At 42.3% G+C, this 25,395-nt stretch overlaps 1 protein-coding gene and 1 long non-coding RNA gene across 4 annotated transcripts in view; one reads left to right on the top strand and one right to left on the bottom strand.

Moving 5' to 3' along the window:
* Gm36418 overlaps window positions 1-16,835 on the bottom strand; it is a 40,348-nt gene extending 23,513 nt beyond the window's left edge. The window contains exons 1-2 of the long non-coding RNA XR_386381.3: window positions 16,692-16,835; window positions 7,633-7,806 (exon numbers count right to left, since the gene is read on the bottom strand). This is a non-coding gene — a long non-coding RNA (predicted gene, 36418). The remainder of the gene's footprint in view (window positions 1-7,632; window positions 7,807-16,691) is intronic.
* Window positions 1-25,395, top strand: part of Slc14a2 (solute carrier family 14 (urea transporter), member 2) — a 450,807-nt gene that overhangs the window by 266,972 nt on the left and 158,440 nt on the right. For all 3 annotated transcript variants that reach the window (NM_207651.3, XM_006526488.1, NM_030683.3), the window contains exon 3: window positions 3,565-3,630. The gene's annotated coding sequence lies outside the window, so the exon portion shown is untranslated. The remainder of the gene's footprint in view (window positions 1-3,564; window positions 3,631-25,395) is intronic.

The following is a 25,395-nucleotide window of genomic DNA, read 5'->3' as shown; positions in this document are numbered from 1 at the left end:
ATTGAAGTGGTTGTTCCTTCTACACAGCTGTGCATTCTCTAACTGTCCACCCCTGCATCTCCAGCACCTAAGGCTGTACTGGGGAAAGAGGTGATGGCCTGGAAATATTTGTTAAACAGAATGAAGACAAACAAAAGCAAAGAAACACGTATCAGATGTAAGAGCAGAGACAAGCCTGTATTGAAGGACTTTCTTTGAAAGACTTTAACAAAGAATGTTCCTGGTTCTTCATGGAGTGGGTAAAACCTCCCAGGTTCTTCTCATAGCTCAGAATTCTCCACCTACTTTATCCATCTTTGTTGGCTCTTCTTAGCATCCTGCTCTCCCTGGGCTAAATAATTGTATCTGATACCCAGGAACCTCTGAGATCAGTGAGTTCTATGGGAACACTTTATGTGCTGGGTTTTGTGAAACCCTAATCTAATCTCTAGCCTCGGTTTTTATGCATATGTTTTTAATTTGTTTCTACTTGGCTTGCTTCTGAAATTGGCAAGGCTCCTTTCCTCTTTAGTGTACACTTTTAGAAAATTAAAGACAAAAAACAGTCCCTTTGTACCCCAATTTCAGTAAATAATGGTGATAACATTCACATCACACACAGCAGTGCCCCAAAAGCCCACAGGTGGCCAGAACTGGGCCCAGATGCTGGCATTAAACAAGGCTTATTCTAGAAAGGGGAGAGTGCAAAATATGAGAACTTATTTTATTCCTTGTGAATTCTTTCGGGATTTTAGATTCAGAGGTGGGAGGATCGAGAGTAGTCTCCCCTAGAAAGGACGATCTTTAGTCAATACAGCTACCAGAGTCCAGAATTCCCTCTGGTTTCCTTTTTCAAAAAGAAAGAGCCTTTGACTGGAGGAATCTGTGCCACCTCAATTCCCTGAGTGCTAGAAGTATATCTCTGATGACTAAAAGATAGATTTTGGCTTCTGGCTTCCGTTAGGTCCTGCTCAGAATATTCCAACATCAGATCCCACAGAGCACTGGTCCTTTTAGAAATCACCCACGGATGATTTCCATTCTTTCTTCCTTTGTCTTGAATCACTCAGAATCCCTCAAATCATTCCTACTAATGCACTGATCACCACTGAGCTGACTGCAAGTGACTCCCACACCTTCACGTGCCTGCCTTCAAGGAGTGTCCACACCTACCTGGGCATCCACACTAAGATGCACAGCATCTCAGAAGAGAAAAGGGCCACGGAGATGCATGGCTTGTCTGTCTGCAGACACATGGTGATCATCTCTCTCCATCTCTGCTCATTGCTGGAGTCCAGTCTCCTTTCTCCCAGATGTATATTATCCTCATATTTCATACCACCAAACGGCTTTCTCTTGCATATCTGAAAATCTGTGCCTACCCTCACCAACCTCTACCCTAGGAACTTATCTGGATATTTCTCAGTCACCCTGATTTATTGGGGACAATCCCAGTTAATGTCTGGGTACTCGCTTGTCCTAGAAATGAGGGTTTTTTTTTAATGACAAATTGTGTGATGTATTGAAAAGCTAATGCTTGAAATTTAAAATGCATCGCAAATAAGAATGGCTCTAATTAGAAGCAATGTCCTTATTTTCTTCCCTCCTTTGTTGAAAATACTAGCTCACCATGAAAATGAGTCAGGCAAAGACCGGAGTCCAAGTCCCCACACCGCCTGCAGCAAGGAGAGGGAAGAAAGGTAGTCAGGCCAGTGCAATTGCTAACACGGTGGCTGGTTAGGCTCAGAGATGTTTTATGGAGCTTGAAGGAAGAATCTATTCCAGAGAATAGGAGAAAGAGGCAGGCCTCCAAACTCAGAAAGCAATGGTTTCAGAATAATGCAATCCCTGGGTCAAGGAAAATGACACTTACAACGTCTGGGCATTCTGTGTGTTTCTCTTGCCTCCTTTTCTGTGGATATAATGTGCCAGTGACCTCCCTCTGTTATTTCATTTATGGCAAGGACTTTGGGTCTTGCATCTGGTTGTAATGGTGATCTATGTATGCCATCTACAGTGGTCATGGCTAATGATCCTATTTTATTTCTTAATTAAGAATTTGAAAGTATCACAAATTACTGCAATTAACACACATTTTCTTCCTCATTTATTTACTTATTCAGATCCTAAAACTGCACCCTGAGCTTCAACCAACTGCAGGGGTTTGGAATATGTTAAAATATATAGCATTCATTAGAATATGCATTTGTCCCAAACAATGAGTCACTGCAGTTCAGAAATGGTGGCGTTATCTATGTATAAGAAATGCTTCCAAAAGAATAGCCATTGAATTCATTCTATCCAGCTTGGTACCATAAAATCTGAATTTATTGACGACGTCTTAGGTAATTTAAATAGGCTGAATATTTTCAAAATAGCCTGACATAGTATTTGCTTCCCATTCAGTGTTGTTGCCTCCCTTCCAAAGCTCCTGGAAACTGTGAGCATCACCCCACTGTCAGAACATCAGTGTTCACTCAAGATGAGTGGTTTTAGGCTGGCTAAACTCATCAGACTAGTTTTAAAACAATGAGATGTTGAATACTGCTCAACATCAAAATAACTAGTGATTTTCAAGAATCAAACTTAGTTTTTTTTTATTCTCAGTTTTGTTTTGTTTTGAATTTAGGTTTCTAACTGATTTATATGGAGACACAGTCTAAAGGGGGTAGTTGAAAATAACCCCAAATTGTATTTTGAGCTATGCTACAATGCTATTCATTGCAGCCTTCTTTATAATGGGAAAAGAAGTAAAAGAGCCAAATGTGGGACAACAAAATATGGGGTAAACGGTCATACAGCTGAAATATTAGACATCTACTAAATACTCGGTACACTGTATTATGCATGGATGCAATATCCTTTAAAAAATAGCTTAAAACAAAAGTACTAGTTAGAAGTTCATCACTTTCCTATGTGCTCTGACATGAATCTCACGCAAAATTGCAGTGCAGACTGGAACCATAGTTGCCTCATTGCCAGATTAGGAAAGGGTGTGCTTTGAAGTTTAGTAGAGAAGTTTTTGTCAGGATTCCTCGATTCGTGGACTGTGAATCAGGGGTCTCCCTCGGTTGCTTGTTATGTGAGCACTTCTGTAGGACAGTTCGTGAAATGGCTCCATTACCACAAGCAAGCCAGAGAGCAAGAGAGGGTGAGCCACACAAGAGACAGAGTCAGTTTCTGCCACTTCATCTCAATCTTGACATTTTCGCCCTGTCCTGTCTGTTTTGACTTTAACAAGACTCGTCTCCACAGTAACCACTGAAAGCCATCTGAGATGCTGTCTGCCAGTTGTGGTCTGTTTATTACTAAAAGTTATCTATAATATCAATCCAACTAGAAAAAAATATTACTATAAAGCCATGTGTACAGTATGACCCCTGTTTTCACGCTAAAGACAGTATATCCATGTATACATGCATTAAAAACCTAAATGTTCCATGAGTGTTTTATGTATAGATCCTGTTCTTCAATCTCTCTGTGTTCTCTCTAAATATGATTATCATTCATAATCTTCAAAGGTATCATTAAATAAAGAAAGCAATTTAGATGTCCCAATGTTTCTAACCTCTAGTATCTTTTCAGGGCTATTTCTTACCACTTGAAGTCATCTGAATAGAAGTTTTCAAGACCACCAAGACCAAGGAAACTGTGAGTGTGTGCTAGACTTTGTTGCTGAGATTATGGCACCTAAAACAGCTGTTGTAAATAACAATAAGACAATGAAAAGTTAAAATGTTTTCACTCTCTGAGATCACTGGGGCTCCTTGGGCACTGAAGCGGACCTCAAAGAAGTGAGTCCTGTGAGAAGGCTTCCCCTTGAGTCCGTGTCTTTTCCACTCGACTTTCTTTCTTACAGATATGAGCTAGCATAATCATGTCACTGTCTTTGCAAAACCCTAGAGGGAGAGTTTCTATTTATATATCAAAAATAAATGAGAGCATCTGGCACTGCAGAACAAATTGAAAGCTTGAAAAATGAGAGGGATGAGTGGAGGCAGAGGATAGAGCCGCTAACAATCCCCATCAGCTTCTGTGACTCGTGTACGAGTAGGACCTGAGTAGTGAGACTCCCGGCTTGGGTTTAGAAAGGCATCTACATCACTGTTAATGTTGTCTTAAGGTCACTGTTGAAAATTACTGTATTGCCATGCACAGATGTATTGACTGATTGATAACCACAGCAGCCACTCTATACCAACACAGAAGAGAAAAGGTTGGCACTTAGGACAGGCAAGCAGGTATTGATGGAAAAGGAAGGTAGTTTTCAGCAAGATGTCAGGATCTTAGGACTGATATCAAATACTGGTGGATCTCTTTCCATGGGGAGCCACAGGACAATAGATGTTATAACAGATAACAATCAAGATACCGATGTCATACAGTAGATAAGAATGTTACTCTAGGAAATTAGATCACAATGGTTTTGAATAACCTGTATGTATAAACTGAGAGGTATGTTTCTCTTTCATTGTTTCTGGTGCTGGAGAATCTCTTCCAACCCTGTCACCGGCAGTCTTTAAGGGACACGTACAGTGTGGATGCATTGAATGACTTCATTGTACCTTTATGTTTTGATTTGATACAAAGACGTGCCATAGAGTCTCTGACTTCTCATATGTTTTAGAAACTGCAAGTCTGAAATGAAATAAATAACTTGAAAGGTTGAAGATGGATTTAGGGGCAGTTTTGTTAGAGGGTAATAATAATTAGAGTGGGTCGTTACACTTTGTGGTCTTTAGAAATCTGTAATAAAAGAAAATCTTTTGATTTTAATTTTTAGTAACAAATATATATATAACGGACCTATTTTAGTATTTTAAGAAGATGGAAGGTAGGAAGGAAGAAAAAAAAAGATTTCAAAATCACACCCTGGCAGATAAGCATAGAGAATGATCACCACTATCACTGTGCTATTGCCATTATTATTTTATGGTTAACACAGACCAGTTAAGGAAGTGGTGACAATAGTGCTTACCTCTACTAGGAAGCTATAAGAGCCAAATGAAGCTCTATGTCACCCCCCTTATAGTACTCTGCTTTTCTTGACAAAATTCAGGCTAGGAACACATTTAATGATACTACAAATGATGACTAAGGGCTGCCAAGGTGGGTCTGTGGGTACAGTCTCTTGTAAAAGCCAAGTGACCTGAGACTGATATGCCCAAATCCATGGTGGAAGGAAAGAACTGGCTCCTGAATGTCCCCTTAATCTCTGACTTCTGACCTCCATACATGTACCATGGCATATCCTTAAACACACACACACACACACATTCATCATCATCATCTTAAGTAATGACTGACTTCATTTTCTCTACAGTCAGGACATGATAAGTTCAGTCTCGGTATCTATAGCTTTTAATGACTTAGTCTTGGAATTAAATTTTTAAAATTTAATTTAAGTCCATTAATAAAAAATAAAAAGACAAAAGCTGTTAGTCACTACACTTGGGATCAATGTTGACATTTAAGGAGTTTTACAGCACGTGATCCAAGGTTTGTTTGTTTGTTTGTTGGGTTTTTTTTTAATTTTATTTTATAAATGAGAAAATGAAAGTGCAGGCATGTCCAAAGTCCAAAAAAATAAATAAATAAATAAATAACAGGTGTTAAGAAGAATTTTTAGGGCTGGAGAGTTAGCCCAGAGGTTAAGAGCACTGACTGCTCTTCCAGAGGTCCTGAGTTCAATTCCTAGCAACCACATGGTGCTCACAATCATCTGTTAATGAGATCTGACGCCCTTTCCTGGCCTGCAGACATACACAGGCAGAACATTGTATTCATAATAAATAAATAAATCTTTAAAAAATAAGATTCGTGAAGTACTCCATTGGATTGCTGTTACTAATGTAACAAGTTACCACAGACTCAGAGACTTAAAGCAGCCTTAGGATGCTGTACTTACTGTGGTTCAGAAGTCTGATACAGTTCTCACTGGCTAAAAACAAGATCCTTTCAAGACTGGCCTCCATTTTATAAACTCTGAGAACAATCCATTTAACGTTCCCTTTTCAGTTTTTAAGAGCTGCCTATGCTCCTTGGCTTTTGACCTCGTTCTCCATCTCTGAATTAGATAATGTTCCATTTTTCTTGACCATTCTATAATCATATTTCCAACTACAACTGGAAGCAATTTTCTGCTTTTAAGCCCTCGTGTGAGTGGACTAGATCGAAGGTTTTAATCATTTTGGCTCTTAAGACATGATGTGCACAGGTTGATGGGGATACAGACATGCACACCTTTGAGTGGAGGCAGGCACTAATTTGTCTATTTCAGGGTGAAGACAAAAAGCATGGTAAGTCGATAGTGTATTGGCTAAAAGCCAGACATATTTGTAGACTCCTGTTGCAAGCTGGGGTCCTCTGGAATCAGTCTCTGAGATGGAAGCTTTCCTGTTAAAGATAAACTCTCTTAACCAGCTTTGCAGGAGATGGGAATGTAAGGTGGCAAGAACTCGCCTAAGGACAGGGGTGGGATTCAGATGTCTCCACTCATCACATAACAATCTCTGAAGTGAGATTGGCAAGAGTGGCTGGATCTTTAAGCTGTTTTGCCCGATGGCTCTGACCACATCAAGCAGTCACACGATGTGATCAGTCCTGTTTAAGGAAGGGTATACCAATCCGTTCTCTTCTGAGAACAACTTACAAGTGCTAGGGCAATGTGTCCCTTATCCAAGCAGAAGGAGCCAAGCAAGCTGCACCCATAAAACCCATTCCTAAGCTTCACATTCTCATGTGAAAAGGAAAAAAAGAGTTGGCTGTGGTCTGTTTGGAATAAGACAGTGCGAGAGAAAGCACAGAGTGGTACTAGAAGTAAAGCTTAGAAATCAGTAGGGAAAGAACCCCTCATTTCATCTATTTTTTTTTTAAGGTTAGACCAGACAGGATTTGGAAGAAGAGTAGAATTTTACTAATACTGCAGGAAAAGTCAAGCAAGAGTGGGCAAGGACAAGAGAGGAATAGAAGATCAATGGTGTTGGCTCTTTTATTAAAAACACAGATGATGGATTATTGGACTGAGATCCAACGCTAAGTCAGAAAGCCAGGGCTCTGTCTAAACTACAACCGAGAAGTGGCTATTGGCACAGGCAGGGTAGGCAGTCGTGATGGGAACATAGGGACCCAACAACTTCTCAGTTGAGTTGAAAGCAAGGTCAGCCAGAAAAGGGGGTGGAGCGCTGATGAGAAATTCTGTTTCAATAGAACTAACTGCAAGAACTTAATTAGCAAGGAAAGGACATTCTGTATTATTAATAGATTAAGGAGCAGGCTATGGTGTTGTATCATCTGGCCCAGGAATGTCATTTGGCCCAAGTCCAAGGCCGATCCTGGCACAGGAGTGAGAGATGCAAGGGTCAGAAAGATGTAGGGCAGAACCATATGCTCACTCCAGGGGAGGTACTCTCACATTATCTCAGGGCTGACCTCGGAGCTCATTTTGACTGAATCGAGTCTGCACTCATCGAGGAGAGACAAAGACTGATTTGTTTCCACCCGTGCACTCACAGGGTTCTCACTCCCTCAGGTCAGTGCTGCATATCTGCATACGGGTAGCGCTGCTTGTCTTTCCAGACAAACTTCATGGACCACTCACCCACCTCTTCTTTTCCACACACCCAGACCTCAAAGTCAGGAAATGATACTTACCAAAGAGACTTCCAGAGGCCAGAGAGTTGGCTCTGAGTATAAAGGTGCTTGCCATTCAAGCCTGATGACCTATGTTCAGAATCCACACAAAGCCAGATGCGTGTCTGTAATCCCAGTGGCCCTGTGGACAGGAGAGCCACCTGGAAGTTCACAGATCAGCTAGCCAGCAGTACACTATGAAGTGGAAAAAACAACAGAGACCTTGACTTAAAAAAGAGTAGAAAGTGAGACCATCTCATACTACATAAACACACACACACACACACACACACACACACACTCACACCACATACACACCATATACATAACAAAACAGAAAAAGAAAGAAAATAATGAACTTACAGTCAGGTGCTACAACTATCTGTGTGCCTGGTTCAGGAGCCAGGAACAGGAGGATTCTTAGTTCAAGGTCAGCCTGATCTACATAGTGAAATCCTATCTTAATAACAACTATCATCATCATTCATTCATTCATTCATTCAAAGAGAGAGTTCCTATGTCTTCTAAAACAGTATGTAGTTATTACAGTGGGCCAGTGATGCTTGCTAAGAAAATGAGTTAGTTTCTACCGCATGCTTTAATCCAAGTGACACAGGTAACTCAGGACATTTCACACATGCAAATGTCAGTAAACCCACTCATGGTACCTGTGATTCCTATAGAGCCTCCCATCTTACCAAGTACCTCTACTTACATTTTCTTTTGAATCTCATGGCACAGAGGGATGGGATAGGTGTCATGTCTTTTGTTCAGGTAAAGAAATGAAGACTCTCAGAGAATGAGGGCCTGATGCCCCAAAGTGAGAGTCTGACCCAGCACCAAGATCCTGTGCATGTAAGCTGCCTCGAGCCTGTTAATAAGTTAAAGCCCACAGAGACAAGAGCCTCGCATAGCAGGGCTGGAAGTTTGGGAGAAAGGAGCCTCAGGAAAAGTAGAGACGGTGGAGGAGGAGATGGTCTGAGCTGTGTGTTTGTTGTGCTGAGGTTACGGTGGTTTGCCCTTTCTAGGCTTGACTTTCACAAGAGCACTCTCACACCTTTATCTCACTTGATCAGCTCAGCCACGGTGCCAGGCATGTATAGGTCAGTTAAGAAAACAAAGCTCAAAGTCATCATGTGGTTCAGCCAAGACTAGATAGGTATTTGATAACAGTCGGAGCTGGGATCTAGACTTCGTGGGAGGTTGCCATGGGCATGGATGGACAGTAGAGAATTCTGCAGACTGGCAGGGAGCAGCAGTTTACTAAAAGAGTAAGCAGCACACATATGAAAGATAATAGGGTCAATAACATTGAAAGATGCTTTGATATGGCATACAAGGAAGCGGGACTCAGGTCACAGGCATTAAAATAGATGACCTAAAAGTATGATAGAGATAGAGGATACAGAAGCCACTGATTTCGTCTCCATCACTGAAAAGGATAGATAGATGGATGGATAGATAGATAGATAGATAGATAGATAGATAGATAGATAGATAGATAGATAGACAAATGATTGATAGTTGATAGATAGATGATTGATAGGTGATAGATAAATAGACAGACAAACAGATAGATGATTGATAGGTAGATGAAAGACAGACAGATAGATAGACAGACAGATAGATATATAATTGATAGATGATAGATAGATAGATAGATAGATAGATAGATAGATAGATAGATAGATATGTAGATACATAAATACATAGATAGTCATTTTAATGTAACATTTACACTTATATGTAAAACATAAAACAGTATCACTGCATGTATTTCAGACATGCGTAATGAAAGCATAAAAGCACAGAATAATGCAAACAAATTCTGGGGAATGTTTTTCAGAAATAAGGTAAAATAGACTCACGGAGAACAAGAAAAGAATTCAATTATTTGAGTAGTGTTTTATTTGTTTAATTAAAAATAAAACAAATTCACCATTGCTTGTTTAATATAGGAAATGATTCAAAAAAAAGGGAAAGGAAAAGAGAAGCTAGGGACCACCAGCCTCTTTCCCCTAGGAGAAACGAGATGGCAGGAAGGAGCAAGAACATGCCAGGCAACAGGGCAGACAGCTTGGGAAAATATTTAAGGCCTTGGATTTCCAGAAATTTAAGTGCAAAATTCATTCAATGGAAAACACACTTTGAGTTTTGCTCTTTTCCTGAACTGGCAATAAGCTATGTGGTGATTTCCTCCAGTGCTAGGAACATACAGTTGGCACGACTCTAACCATTAGAAACAACCACAACTGAGCTACAATGTTCAGTCAGCTACATGTGTTTACTACATCTTCCAGCTTGCAATACTCTCAGCTTATCACAATGCAACCCCATCCTTCATGAAGCTGAAGGAGCCAAAAAAAAAATTATCTCAACTAAAATCGTGGATCAATATCCCTAGAGATACGGTGTGCTGTGAAAGGGGGACCAGCAGGATGTCTATATGAGTTTTCAATCCATCTAGGGTACTGAGTTATGACTTGACCTGGTTGCACTCCCCAGTGTGTGGACTGGAAATGATAATGACAACCATGCTACCTCATACAGCTACAGCTAGCACCAAATGAAGTAATAAATGTGGAAGGACTCTGCAGCTCAGCAAGACAGGGGGAGCCGCCATCTCTCATCCTCTTCCTTGTCCCTTTCCAAGTCCATTAACTGAGCACCACGCAACCAGCAGAGCTAAGGCTGTGCTCACAAGAGTCCCACCGCGCCCAGTGATGGAGTTTTCCTACTAAATAACTCTACAGTGCAATTAGACTCCAGTGAGTTAATCACGGATAATGTAATTATAAGAAGAAGCAAATAAATTGATGCCACTTGGCTACTTATGTTTTTAAGAGGAGGCAGGGAGAAAAAGAATACAGTGTGTGAGAAAGATTATCCTCTATGGAAGCAACCACCACCACCCCAGCCACTTGGCCTATATTCAGACTCACCCCAAGGAGTACTCGGCTGCCTTTGATGTGCTGGGTAGCTCTAAAATGCTCTGTAGCCTGAAGTCCCAGCTTTGCCCCAGTACAGGAGTGGCCCTGGTCTCTAGCAGATGTGTCCATTTTACCAATGTCTCGAAGCAGAACATAGAGACTAGAATTATTATGTCTCCCGCCCATCTCATTCATGCTGGCATTCTCTATGTGTGTGCAGGTTTCTGTGTGTCCATGTGTATGTGTGTGTGTGAGCATGCGTGTGAAGGATAGAAATCAGCCTGGCATGTCATTCCTCGGGAACCATCTACTTTGCTTTCTAAGGCAAGGTCTCTCACTGACCTGGAGCTTGCTGAATAGTCTAGGTTGTGAGGCCAGTGGACCCCAGTGAGACTCAGCACGATGATTCTGAGCACACATCTCCACACCCAGCTTTTCAGGTGGGTGCTTGACAACAAATGTGTGTGTGCATGCTTGGAAGGTACACACTTACCCAATTAAGAGGTCTCTCTAGCCCCACTGAGCATTCTCTGCTCCCAGACACTTCCATTCCCAGCTGAGACTGAGTAATAGAGATGTAGGAGAGAACCAAAGGAGAAAGAGAGGAGGAGTGAGGAGAGGAGGGGAGAGGGGAGGAGGGGAAGGTAGGGGAGGGAAGGGGAGAGGGGAGGGAAGGGGAGAGGGGAGGGAATGGGAGGGGAGAAGCACAAAAGTAAGGTGAGAGCTCTTGGACTCCTGATGCAAAGGAGGGATAGTAAGGAACTGAGAGAGAATCTAACATCTATTTAAACAAGAAAGCCACCTATACAGTCAACACACCAAGTGATACTCTCTATACGAGTTTATTATTTCCTTTGCCTGAGAGTTGTAGAAGATAATTTTTTTTCCAAGATTCCCAAGAGAGCAAAGAACAAAGGATTCAAATTCCACCTTATCATCTGGATGGTGCATCAAAAGTGCCAAAGGCCTGACCAAGTGTTAGGCCCAGCAAACTACAATGAGGCTGTGCACTTGTCCTGTCCATAAACATTCCCCTAAAGGGACTTTTATTATTATATTATATATTATATTACTATAGCTAAGCAAGAAGACTCAAATTAAGACATAGTCTTACGTTTACCAGATTTCTGAACTAGTTATACCCTTAAAGCATGCCTATAAAATAGATATCATGTAATATGATCTCTCCAGAAAGTGTGCACAGTACTGTGGAACTGAAATCCTTTCAGTGAAACTGTCTATTTGCACCACATTGCCAGGTAGAAAGAATGGCACTGTCTCTATTCACAGCGCTGCAGGTAAAGGAGATGCCTCTGGAAAGGACAGGCAAGCAAGAGTTTCTGGGGTCCTAGACACAGGGTAAGGATGGAGGGGACCTGGGACACAGCTGAGATCTATTCAGAGCTGTGAAATATCTTCCCAGGATGGATGGAGTAACCCTAGAGTCCTTGGTACAACTCTATCTCCCTAGATGGGGCAAGTGAAGGAAAAGATCTTGAGAGAAGGGAACCCAGTGTGTCTTGGTCACAGCATGGCCGTTGTGAGGAACAGTCCATACCTAGTCATTTGCTGCCAGACTCCCAGACCCTCCCAGCTTAAGCCTTTCCTTCTCCAGTCTTCCACCTCCTTTCCTACATTTTTTTTCTGTGTTCTACTAAGCCCCTGGTCCCTTCCTGAGCCCCTCAATGCCACTCTGTGACCTCCACTTGTGCTCCAAGTTAAACACATAAAACAATCTAAAGCTAGGATGTATACATAAGATACAATGATGTATACATAAGATACAATGATGTATACATAGGATACAATGATGTATACATAGGATACAATGATGTATACATAGGATACAATGATGTATGCATAGGATACAATGATGTATGCATAGGATACAATGATGTATGCATAGGATACAATGATGTATGCATAGGATACAATGATGTATGCATAGGATACAATGATGTATACATAGGATACAATGATGTATGCATAGGATACAATGATGTATACATAAGATACAATGATGTATACATAAGGTACATACAGTTATGACATTTGTCTGTCAGGGCCTCTTACTTCACTCAGTATGATTTTTCTTGCTCTTTCTACTTACCTGCAAATTTGATTGTTATTTCTGTTTACAGATGGATAATATTCCATTGTGGATCTGTACCACATTTTTCTTTGTGGGTAGGAGATCTTGTGCTCTCTTCCATTCTGGGATTCTTGTCTACCTTGAGCATGTGCAGGCCTTGTGCTTGGATCTCAATGTCTGTGAGCTCATATGTGCATCTGTTCTATTGCATACAAAGACACGATTTCCTTAAAGCCACCCACCACCTCAGGATCTTACGGTCTTTCTGCCTCCTTGCCTACACAGATCCCTGAACTGTGAGGGGAGGGATCACCTCATTTTTTTTGGCCCTTTAAAGTCTCTTATTCTCTTTGAGTTGTTCAGTCTGTGGGTATCCATGGCAGTTACCATTTGCTCGAAGAGGAAACTTCTCTGATGAGGCTTGAGCCATACACTGACCTGCAAAATTCACATTTTTCTTTTGCATTGCTCTTATGATGCAAATCTAGGTCTATTCTGTTTCTTAGGTATTGGGAATAGAGTAGCAATGAACATGGTTGTAAAACTACCTTCAGCAGCAGGGTAACATACTTTAGGTACATGCCCTGGAATGGTACAGCTGTGTCATGTAGCAGTTCTATGTCGACCTCCTTGCGAAACCTCCAGACTGAGTTTCAAAGTGCATGCATTAGTTTACACTCCCATCCACTGTAGATGGAGTCCCCTTTTATATAACAACAAGTTAGCATTTGTTGACATTTGTATTCCTGATGATGACCCATTCTGACTGGGGTGAGATGGAATCTTAAAGTAGTTTTAATCTGTATGTCCTTGGCGGTTAAGGAAGCTGAGCATGTTTTAAAGTCTTTTCTCGTCGTTTGTTATTTCTTCTTTAAAAAAAAATTCCTTCACAGACAAAAAGAAAACAATCTAAAAATGTATATGAAGGCACAAAAGACTAGAGACAGAGAAAGTAATTCTGAAGCAAAAGGATACGCTGGGAGGTATCACCAACCATACACCATTTCAAATTATACTACAGAGCCATACTAATAAAAGTAGCATGTTGCTGGCACAAAATAGATGCTTAGATAGAAAAGAATTAAGGACCCAGATATAAACCCATACAACTACAGTTACCTGTTTTTTTTTTTTTCCAAGACTCCAAAAATCTGCTTTGGACAAAAGATCTTCAACAAATGGTGCTGGGGTAAATGGATTCCAACATGTAGAAAGAGTAAAGTAGAACCCTATCTCTTACCCTGCACAAAACTTAGTTACAAATGGATCAAGGACATCTACATAAGAAGGGAAAAGTAGGGAACGTGCTAGAACCTATAGGCACAAGTAAGGCCTATGGCACAGGAAAAAGGAGCAAGAATCTACAGACAAAATCTCATAAAAGTAAAAAGTGTCTGTACCACAAAGGAAACTGGGAATTGGGAAAATAAGAAGCCCACAGGATGGAAAAAAAAAAAAACAAAAAAAAAACCTTTGCCAGTTATTTATCCAACACAAGGTTAAGATCTAGAATATATAAAGGACTCAAAATTCTAAACAAAGATAATATTTAACAGTGTAGCCCTGGCCAGCCTGGAACTCACGATATAGACCATGTTAGCACCAGCCTTGCAGTAATCCTGCTGGCTCGACCTCCCGGGGGCTGGAATTACAAGCATACACCACCACAACCATTTAGGTTGTCCATAGCACTTAGAAGATAACACAGTTCCATGAAGGCAGGAAGCCTTCATTCTATGATTTCCCACAGTTAACTTCCCCTAGTGGCTTCTTAGACCAATTCCTACCATCCCTGGAGGATGACGTAGGTATCAGATTCAGGAGGTAGAAGTGGGGTGGGACAAAAATATCCCAGTGCTCAGTTGCTTCTAATGCAGATAATCTCAGAAGCGGAGAAACAGAAAGTCCCATAAGACAATGTCTGTGAACCTCCTCCTCTTCCTACCACAGAGCCCAGGAGGACATCTGACATAAGGTCCGAGTTTGTTTGAACCCATCATGTCAGGAGGTACATCTAAGACACCTCATTGGCCTTGGAACAGTTCTGCAGCTACAACGTGTGTTGTTGAGAAGGGTCGCTGCAGCCCCATGTATCATAGAAGTGGGCAACACTGTTGGATCATGGCCACCGGGGTGATTAAACTAAAAACTATTCAGATCTATTCTTTGGCATTCCTTAAGCAAAGGCTCAGCTCTGACCTCTGCCATCCTTTCGGGTAGAGAGAGAAAATACTGCTGCAAGGAACATTGCAGTAGAGCTCAGCCAGTGCACAGAGTGGAGCTCCCCATCCAGTTGCTGTGGAGATGAGACAACTACAGCTTAAAGACGCTTACTGTCACTCCTATCTACAGGCTGAAGCCTGTAAACTCTCTCATCAGAGCATCTTTCAAAGTATAGATTCTAAGAAGGACCTGTTTTGCTTGCTCTTATTTCCAAAGAATGATGCTTAAACTCCTTTCTAAATATTTCTTTTTAAATATTTCTGCTGTAGACTCCAGGGAAATTTATTGTGTGAAAATGGCATCATTTTAAAGACACCTAGATAGCTCTTTCCACAGTCCTGGCCCATGGAAAATCTTCCTCAGAGTCCTTATGAATTCAAAGACGAAAACAAAATTAGAATTAATTAAAGTATTGTTGAGTGTGGTAGGTGTACTTTATTATTATTATTATTAATTTTTAAAATAATTCAGTCATTATCCCCCTCCTGGTCTGCTCTCTGACAGTTGCACACCCCATACCTACCCCCCTCTGTCTCCAAGGGAATGTCCCTACCCCCTCTCCTCCAACCTACCAGACCTCCCCACTCCCTGGGTCCTCATCTCTCAAGGGTTAGGTGCATCTTCTCTCACTGGGGCCAGACCAGGCAGTCCTCTGCTATATGTGTGTCAGGGGCCTCATATCAGTTGGTGTACTAAGTCACTGGTTGGTGACTTAGTGTCTTGAGAAATTTCAGGAGTCCAGGTTAGCTGAGACTGCTGGTGTTCATATGGGATCACCCTCCTCCTCAGCTTCTTCCAGCTTTTCCCTAATTTAACCACAGGGGTCCCCCAGCTTCTGTCCATTGGTTGGGTTTAAGTATTTGCATCTGACTCTTTCAGCTGCTTCTTGGGCCTCTCAGAGGGCAGCCATGCTAGGCTCCTGTCTGTAAGCACGGCAGGTATACTTCTTTTAGGTCATGTTGATGATGCAGGAGGGTGATGTGTCTGTGACTGGTGTATATGTCTTTAGTAAACTGGAACCCTGTCTCAGTGCTGGGATTTTACTAGGAAACTGCCTTTGTAGATTTAGGGAGTGGGCTGCAGTGGGTTGCAGAGAGCAAGCTCTATAACATCTCCCCACATTACTCGTGTTAACCAAGCTGAACCTGGACTCTGTATTCCCTCAGGCTCATCTTCAGTGAACACAGAACCTTCCCCAGCCTCATGCTCAGTAATTTAACCCAATTTAACCCAATACTTAGCTCTTATCTGCCCTCCCCTCCTTTCTTTTTCTGTTCTTTCGGTTTGGGTCTACGTGGCATTGTAACATGCTCTCTTAATATTTTTATGCATCTTCGAACATTCTAGCGTCCCTGTCAAGCTTTGGGCTCTGTGAACTATACTTTCAGGTCTAATCTCCACTTTTTAAAACCTTTACTCAGAGGCCCATGTACTCTCTGTGGGACACCCCAGCCAAAATTCTAACGATAAAAGAAGCCGAGCCTGGTGGTGGTGGGTCCCAGTGTGGCTGGTTGTTCGAGTCTCCCTCACCCACATATACTAATGAATGAAAATACTCTCTGAGAGTCAATACTCATAGGTAGTATACGCATCTGCTTCAACATTATGCGCCTTGTAGATTCAGGCTAATTTTCCTCACTGGAGACCCTATCACACAAAGCTCCCACAGCATTGGGGAGAAGATAAGATAAAAGACAGCCATTTGCAGGATGGAGCTAATTTCCCAAGTGAGTTAACAACAGAGCCTTCTGGACACCTTGCTTCCTGTCTTTGGGTCTGATGGTCTTTAGTCTTTAGCTGTCCCCCATCTCATTGCTGTGGTAAAGTGGACTCACAGGTTGGCCAGGCAGCCTCAGTAGGATGGAGGAAAGAGGAGGAAGTCTTTGTTTTTATCTCCTGGAATGTTTCAATAGTTCCAGCGTGGTTACAGTTTATGACTGTGGGGAGTTTCTGCTTGTTTGTTTTCTTTTCAAAGATTCTATCTAGATTCCAACAAACTTCCCAGCAAACAGGACTTTGAGGCAGCTGGGGAAGGGAGGGCTGTTCCTTCCCTGTCATATGTCCTTAAAATAACACAACGGGGAGAGGCAAGCCCTTAGAGTCCCCTTGAGCTACCAACGAGAGCATAATGAATTGGCTAATCATAAAGGGGTCACTCCTGAGTTCCAAGCGCTATGGTAATGAATTGCCAACGAGCCATTTGCCAGACTGAAGCCATATGGTAAGGGATGGGACCCTGGCACATTGTAGCCATACTTGTGGGTTTGTCTGTGTAATTGTTCCCATCCAGAGCCTTCCCAACTCTATGGCTGCTAATTAACGTCCTGTTTAAGCTTCTGTTGTCAAAACTAATCATGTGTTTGTTTTATGCAGCTAAATCTTTCTCTTATCTGGTTAGTCATAGTGACCATTAAGAAATGAAAATGTGTTTTGAATTCACACAGAAAATATCTGACTTTCACCCAGTGGGCACCCAAACCTAGCAGTACTGGCCTGTGCTAACAATTCAATCCAGGAGCTTATTAAAGCCAACAAATTATCATCTTCGCCTACAGAAACACAAATGAGGATCTAGTTCATTAATTCCCCCATTGTTCTTCCCTTCTGTGGATATTACTCTAGTTAAATCTTTAGCTATACTATGTGAATTTTATTATAACAGTGGTGATAATAAAAATAATTAGGAGAAGAAGGAGATTCATTTATTAGAACAAGGCACTCTTTCAATGAATACTCCCCGTTGATTTGATGAGGAAGTGAGGCGAGGGGAGGGATGACTCCTTCAGCTCATTGGCCCACTTCCTTCCTCTTTCATATGCAGTCACCTAGGGGAACTAGAGAGAGTTTGAAAAATGCAAACAAATAAACAAAAAGCTGCCTTAGGAGGAAGGGAGAAGTAAGAACCTCCATTAGTAAATTACAAAGCAGATGCTAATGGAGCCATCCTAACGGAGCCATCCTAACGGAGCCATCTTCCAAAGGCTCCGTGAGTGCCGTAGGGAGAAGGAGGATGTGGTTCTGTGTGCTGTTCTCTCAGTCCATGATAGATAGTGTCCTATCCAAACTCCCCTTGTCACCAGGGGAGACTGTAAGTTTCCCTTTGTTCTCCAAGCAGCCCCTAATGCTCACACATGCCCTCTGACTGTGGTTCCCACAAGTTAGCACAAACTGATTGTCTTTTCCTGATAGTGTTGAAGGACATGGGGAAACTGAGGCTAAGACATTTATAGAATAGTATTTCCTGGTTCTCTTGTTTCCTATCAAATCCAGTGGGAACAGTGACTCTATTTCACAATTTTCTGTTTTCTCCCTGCATCCGTGTACCGCACCCCAGAAACAGTCAATGTGTTAATTGCAAGGTCGGGCAATGTCTTCCATGGTATCTGGGACATGGTAAGATGCAAACAGATTTCCATATGTGGTCCCTTCCAGTAGTCGCTGGCCCCAGAGCACCCACACTATGTGAGAACTTGGCTTCTTAAGGAGAAGCTGACATTTTAATTGGAAGCATCTGTCGCCTTCTCTGTTATTTTTGGCCAGTTTGGGTTTATTTGTGTGAGCCCATGTTTGTGTACAGGCCTGCCTACATGTTTCATAAAGCCTAGCACTGCCTCTCCTCCCATTTTCTTCTCAAGCAGCAAACTGGGACATGCCACAAGCCATGTGGCATGCGCTTTCACCCCCTTTCAGATGGGACATAGATTTCTCTCAGAAGAATTAGTGTGGGGATGGCCAAACAGTGAACAGAAAAACACCTCGCTGGCGAGTTGACGTTTGGGGACAAGAGGGTCTGCCTCTTGATGTTTACTGAAGTGTTCCTCACCTCTCTTAGGAGCTCTAGGCTCAATGAGGAACTTCTCCAAGTAACAAGTCTAGAGTTGCCTCTCTGTGCTCTTGGCCTATACACTAACTGTCCCCAAGTTCTCCATGAGTCTTTCTCCCAGAAGCCCCAAGATCCTCATCTCCACATTATTTTCTCTCAGAAAGCCTCATCTTCTTCTCTCCATCTGACCTCAAATCACTGCCCCAGAACCCTCTCCTTGGCCGACAGTTCTACCCAGTCATTCAGCTATGTGACTTCAGTGGGACTCCTTCTTTAAGATGCATCCACCTGGAACCTCAACGTAAGGAACTCAAGATGAACTAATCTCAGGTAGGGTGAGTCTTAAATACAGGCAGTGTAGTGACAGAAGAGAAGGAAATCACCTGAGGTAAAGACCATGTGAAGATGTAGGTTAGAGACTAGAGTGAGGTATCCATGAGCCAGAGCAAGCCAGATTATCACCAGAAGCTAGGAGAGGCAAAAGCGAGTCTTCCTTCAACCTCTGGGGAGAGTATAGTTTTAGATTTCAGTCCTCCAGACCTGTGAAAAAACAAATGTATGCCACTTTAAGGCATCCTATTTGTGGACATTTGTCACAAGGTCCTGGAAATTGTTCACATTTTGGAAGTATCATGAAAGATCACTACAAGTTCCATATGTTGAGGATTCAGTTTGTAGTGCAGCGTTGGGGAGGTGATTGGATGATGACGGCTAGAACTTCAAGGGTAGATTAATCCCTTGATGGATTCATAATGCGATGGCATTGTGTAGCTGGGAATAGGAGATGGGGCTTACTTGTATGAAGTCAGCCACTCACTGCAGGTATGCTGTCAAAGGACGTGCTTGGTCCCCAACCTCTTCTTTTCCTCCCCGCTTCCATGAGGTGAGCAGACAATGGATCATCTGTCTCCATTTTCTGCATCATCTTAGGCCCAAAGCAGCTGGCCTTGAACTGATACCTCTGGTACCATGAGCTAAGGCAAAGAGTTCCTCTGTATGTTAATTTTTTTCAGGCATTTGTTATGTGACAAAGTCACAGACACAAAAACTGATTGACAAGTAAACTATCATACCTTTGCTGAACTAGGTTGACATGGTGACAAAGTACTAAGAATGAAGCTGAGATGACTCTGGTCTGTCCATATAGCTATGTCCTCTTAAAAAGGACGCTTGAGTTTCTAATCTGTGCTTCAAAGGAGACAGACAGAAATATCAGTGATACCTTGAGGCACTGGTGTTATCTAGTTTTGCTTAAGGAAAGGAAGTCATCACTACACAGGATAACGATGTGATCTCAAAACCCAATTGTCTAATGCTGGAATCAAAGAAATGGAGTGACCGATGGTTGTAGTTAGGGAAGGCACCGAAGGGAGGTTAGTGTCTGAGTCCAGTTGACTCCAAACTTGTAATGCAAGAGTCCAGCTCATTAAGTGAGCAGGAGGAACAGCTGTACAAAGGTTCTGTGAATAGAGCACCATGAGGAAAGAATTTGGGCTGAAGGAGAGAGGCCTTAGCACCGCCATAACTCCACTTTCCCAGGAATCTTTTGTCCCAGCATAGAGAGAAGTGTCTTGTTCTGTAGAAGAGATTAGGATTCCTCTTAATTCTCACATACATTGAACACTCTCAGTCACCCAGTAGTGGTCAAAGAATCATGAGAGTACAGCTTTTGCCCTCAGTGAATGCACAGTCATATGGTAAGGGCAGACCACTGAGCAAGTCACTATCTTTAGAACTATAGGTATTTTAGTCAGGAAAGCACACAGCAGAAGCCCTCCCTCCGCTTTGGGGATTAGGACATGTTCCCAAAAGATACCTCATAGGAATGAAAGTTGGCCTGATGACAAGGATATGGACAGCCTCCTTGTAGTTCTCCTTCGTTGATGAGTCTAAAATAAGAAAGCAGAAAACGCAAGAGGACCTGAAAGGATCCGTGAGAAAGGGTAAGAAACACAAACAGCCAGGAAAATATAGCAGTCTGAAGCCATCTGGCACCGGGACAAATGTCCCTGCACAAGTTAAGAGCCTTCCAGGGGCACTCCAAACCGGTAATGACAGCTTATAATACATTAAGTATGCCAAATTTCCTCAAAGAGAAAAAAGACTGGAATAATAAAACCCTACAAGCCTCCACAGTCAACAGAGGCATCCTGGGTCTCAGGAAGACGCTTGCTTGGGTAGATTCTCTGCTCTGAGCTGGAGCTGAGCACCCCACCCTCCTATGTTGACTTGATAACAGACCAGGATTTATTTGTGCTCTTGGTGTGACCTCCCTTTCTGCTGGCTAGGCTTGATCAACAGTCCCAAGTGGCTTGGAGACAAGGACCTCTTCTTTTCTGTGCATGTCAGCCGGCTGATGGGCTCCCATCTGTTCTATAAATTGTCATAATTTGTTGATCTGGTTGTTCCAGCGTCCAACATTTTGTCATTCATACAGTCCCCTAGAATCTGCCTAAGGATGGTGGCCGAGCAATTCAATAAGATTTTATTAAAAGTCTTCTGAGTTTGAGGCCCATGTTCACATTAAAAAAAAGAAGTTTATTCTTAAAATTTTACCATCTGGCTGGGGAAATGAGACATAAATATGTAAAAATGAAAACATCACAAAATGTCAAGATATTTGGAAATTATGGGGCTTTTGAGTTGATTTCATGGTTGACAATATCAGTGTCCTCCAAAACATTGCCTTTATATTTCCTCAGGCAAAACACTGGGATCAAGAATCCACTTTGTCAGCCTCAGGAAAAACAAATGGTTCAACTCTTATCTGGAGCCACCTAAAGCCAATGGTCTTGCCATCTGTTGGAAAAATCCAAGAAGAATTTTTTTAAAATGTTGACTCTATATTTCCCTTTTGGGAATGCCTTGTCCAGTCCAACCCAACTCATTTGCCCTGACGATTTCCATTGCAAACTTCATTGAGGTCTCTGCATATATTTACCTTTCTCAGTCATTTCTTCCCTTTGATCTCTCTCTCTCTCTCCCTCTCTCTCTCTCTCTCTCTCTCTCCCCACAAGCTTCCCTGTCTGTGTTTTTTCTCTCTACCTCTCTTCTCAGTTTGTGTATCTGTTTATCACTGACATACATACAATCATCCTTCTCAGAGAACCCACTGCCCTTGTCATGGTAAGCTTTGTTCTTGTTAATTAGTATGAAGGAGATGAAAATTAAAAGAAGAGATGACATTTACAAAAGAAAAAAAAACTAAAATAAGGTCAAAATAGTTTAAATTTAGGAAGGAACAGAGTGGGGAAGTGAATTTGATGGAGTGGAAAAGTTAGAACCAGGTGAAGCAAGTCCCATGGTGGCAACTTGCATTTTCACACCCCATGTGCCCTCCCACTGGTTCCTATGGATAATTCTCCCAGAAGGTGTTGCAGAGCTGAAACACTGGAGAAGTCCCCCCATTGTGAACTTCGTTGGCAGATGTGCCTGAACAGTTCACACACCCTTGTTTGTCCTAGTGCAGGATTGTATGTGTTGTGGGCTGGGCCCTGCGGCTTGAAGGGAAGAGTGATGCTCTTTCAACTTTCTAACTGGAGGGACCCTTGGAGACAGTCTGCTATAGCTCCTACTAAATATAGGCAAACTAAAGCATGAGAAGAAAAAGCTTCCAAGCTCGACTGTTAGTTAGAGGCAGAGTTGAGGCTGGAGCATCTCTCCCTTATCTCCTGTCTTGGTTTGCTTTCTATTTATGTGCCAAAGACCATGACTAAACGCAACTTAGGGAGGAAAGGATGCAGGCTTACATACCCAGATCACAGTCCACCATGAAGGGAAGTCAGGGCAGGGACTTAAGGCAGGAACCTGGAGGCAGGAACTAATAGCGAGGTCGTGACAGAGCACTGCTTATTAGCTTGCTCTCAGTGACCTACACAATCTGCTTTCTTATACAACACAGAACCATCAATATGCCCAGTGGTGACATTGCCCACATGAGCTAGGCCCTCCTATATATCAGTCATTAATAATAAAAAAAAAAAACCTACAAAGGCATGCATACAGTCCAATCTGATGGAGGTATTTTCTCAATTGAAGTCCCCTCTTTCCAGATGGCCTTAGCTTTAGCCAAGGTGACAAAAAACTAAGTAGAATGCCCGCTCAGTAAATCCATCAGGTTACCGTCCCAGCTCTGTCACTAACAGGTAGCATAGGGTGAAACATTTAACCTCTTTGAACCTAAGAGTTGTCAAAACATGGCTACAGAAAAAAAAAATCCCTTATAGTGTATCAAGTGTTGTTTATAAGTACTAGTATGTTAAAGCTAACACTACCCTATATTTAACAGTAGTCATAAAAATTTCCTTGCTACAGGAGACAAAAATGTGTCTCTGAATGATTAAGTAAATGCCTTAAGATCATATAGCAGGAAAAAAATTGAATCTTGGTTCCTATAGTTTACACATAAACGCACATGTACATGGGATGTGTGCACGTGCGCGCGCACACACACATACACACACATACTATACTTAGTAGAAGATTAGAGGAAATGAGGAGTATGGAACCCAGGAGCAACTTCCTCACTGGCAACCTTCTTCAAGTGATACTTACTGGGAAAGGAAGGGAACTCCCCCAAACTCAAATCTACCACTGATGGACTACAGAAGGAAGTTGCTATATCTGGGCAATGCCACCCTCTCTTTGCCTACTGAACATGACCCAGGCTAACACTCTAGCTGAATGAATCTTTGATCAAAACCACCATGTGACTAGACAAAGATTTAAGTTTCAGAGTCCTTCTCAGAATCAGTAGCTAAACCCTCACCATTAAGGGGGGAACTTACTTAGAGACATGACCAAACATTCTTTGGCCTGCTCCTGTCCCACTAGCAACAGAGCAGCATCTCCAGGTGACATTTGCAAAGGCCATTCCCTTCATAATACATTCAGACACTTCGCCATCCAAGGCTCAGAGTGGGCTGCACCGCTAGTGATGGATACACACACTCACACACACCCACTTTAAGTGCTGTTGTTTGCCACAAGACTTCTTATTTTTATCCTTTCTGTCCTAGAAATTCACTAGTCTTCCACAGGGCAGAGGCCAGGAAAGAAGCCACCTACTCCATGTGATTTTCCACCGAGAAGAAAGGTCCCTATGGTGAGCTTCTGTGCTTGTAGCAGTAAATGGGCTACAGTGCTTTGCGCTCCCAATGGTCACAAGCTTCCAGCCACCTGCCCAGAAACTCTCTGGGTGCGTGAATGAAAGGCACATACACATTAAGTTATTTTTTGAAATGCCTTGGCTAGCTCAAAGGTTGGGCAAGTCTAATCCTCCACCTGGCTAACATAGATTTCCCTCAGGTACTCCTGACTCAACACTCTCTGAATCTATGATCTATCTTTGCTGCCCTGTTCCTTCTGGACAGCCCCCTAGTCTTTACTGACCAAGGCACCTGGGCAGCCCTTTTGGGGGGCCTGCGTTCATTCTCACCTACGTTTCGGATGATGTTTCCTTCTTAGCTCTAAATCGGGTCTGTCTCCCTCGGGAACATGATGATCCTCCTTTCTCCCATGTCCTAGCCCACACGAATCTAAGGGTCCTGCCCCATCTCCCTTTGCCCAACTATTGGCCACTGACATCTTTATTAGTTGACCAAAAACCAATTTGGGACAAAGACCTTCAGTGATATGGCACACAGATTCCCAATTAAATCAAAACATTAGAGTCAATCCCCAACAGTATTAGCTGCCATTTCCTTATTTCGTGAGCCACTCTATGTTAATAGCTTTACTCTTCTTCCTAGCTTTCTGGAAGGAATGCTACATAGACCAGACATTTGGGCATTGATTTTCCCTTGGTATTCATTTCTATCTGCATTGGGACTTTATTATGCCTAGTGTTTCATTACTATTTAGCTGTTTACTGTGTGAAAACATTTTTCTCTCCAGAGGATGAATCATAGTCTGGGTCAGTGAATCTCTGAAATTCTAAACGTGATATAGCAGCTTAGCCGATCATTCTCTACCTCTCTCATATTCTCTCCCAGATCACATGATACCAGAAGCAGATCATACCAGGGTAAGCCGTCCCTAGAAGGCCCTTGTCTGCTAAGTGGCCTCTTCAAGTATCTGCTTCATGTATATCTTTCAAGACAACCCTAACCTCATTTCTCACTCCAAGAAGAATTATTTACCCTTTGCCTGAGGAAAAAAATTATTCCCATAGCCCTCTGTGCTCACTTTTGCCATTAACTAATACAGAGGGGGTTCCTGTAAATATAATTTTCATTGGAAGCAAACTACATATTCTATGGGCAAAATAATATGATACAGTTCAGCAGGGTCCCTTTGGTTAGCAGAGAACCACAGTAGGAAAATGTCCACAGGGTGAACAACACATTTCAAGTATCCAGACACTAATTCATTGCTCTGCCTATGTCTGAGCCCTCATAGCGAGAGACAAGGATTAAAAACAAACTCTGGATATTGAGGAAGGACCCCAGCAAGACTTCACTGAAACATGACAGTGTTTGGATACTATTTAAGACCCAGAGGTGAATGGAGACATTGGACATTTTAACTGAGATGGGATCTCAGGTACATGAGCAGGTACACAAGTCAGAGGAGAGAGAGGTGCTAGGTACTGTGTGCCAAGGTCCAAGGAATACCCTATGCAGGGGATTGACTCCAGCCTCTGTCAGCTGATGGAAGTTCAGCTTCTAAATGAGTTCTCATCTCCATTGCTCATGACTTAAGAACTGAGAGAAAAT

Source organism: Mus musculus, chromosome 18 (genome assembly GCF_000001635.26).
Source record: "Mus musculus strain C57BL/6J chromosome 18, GRCm38.p6 C57BL/6J".
Classification (NCBI taxonomy): Eukaryota; Metazoa; Chordata; class Mammalia; order Rodentia; family Muridae; genus Mus; species Mus musculus.
This window is presented reverse-complemented; position numbering and strand designations above follow the sequence as displayed.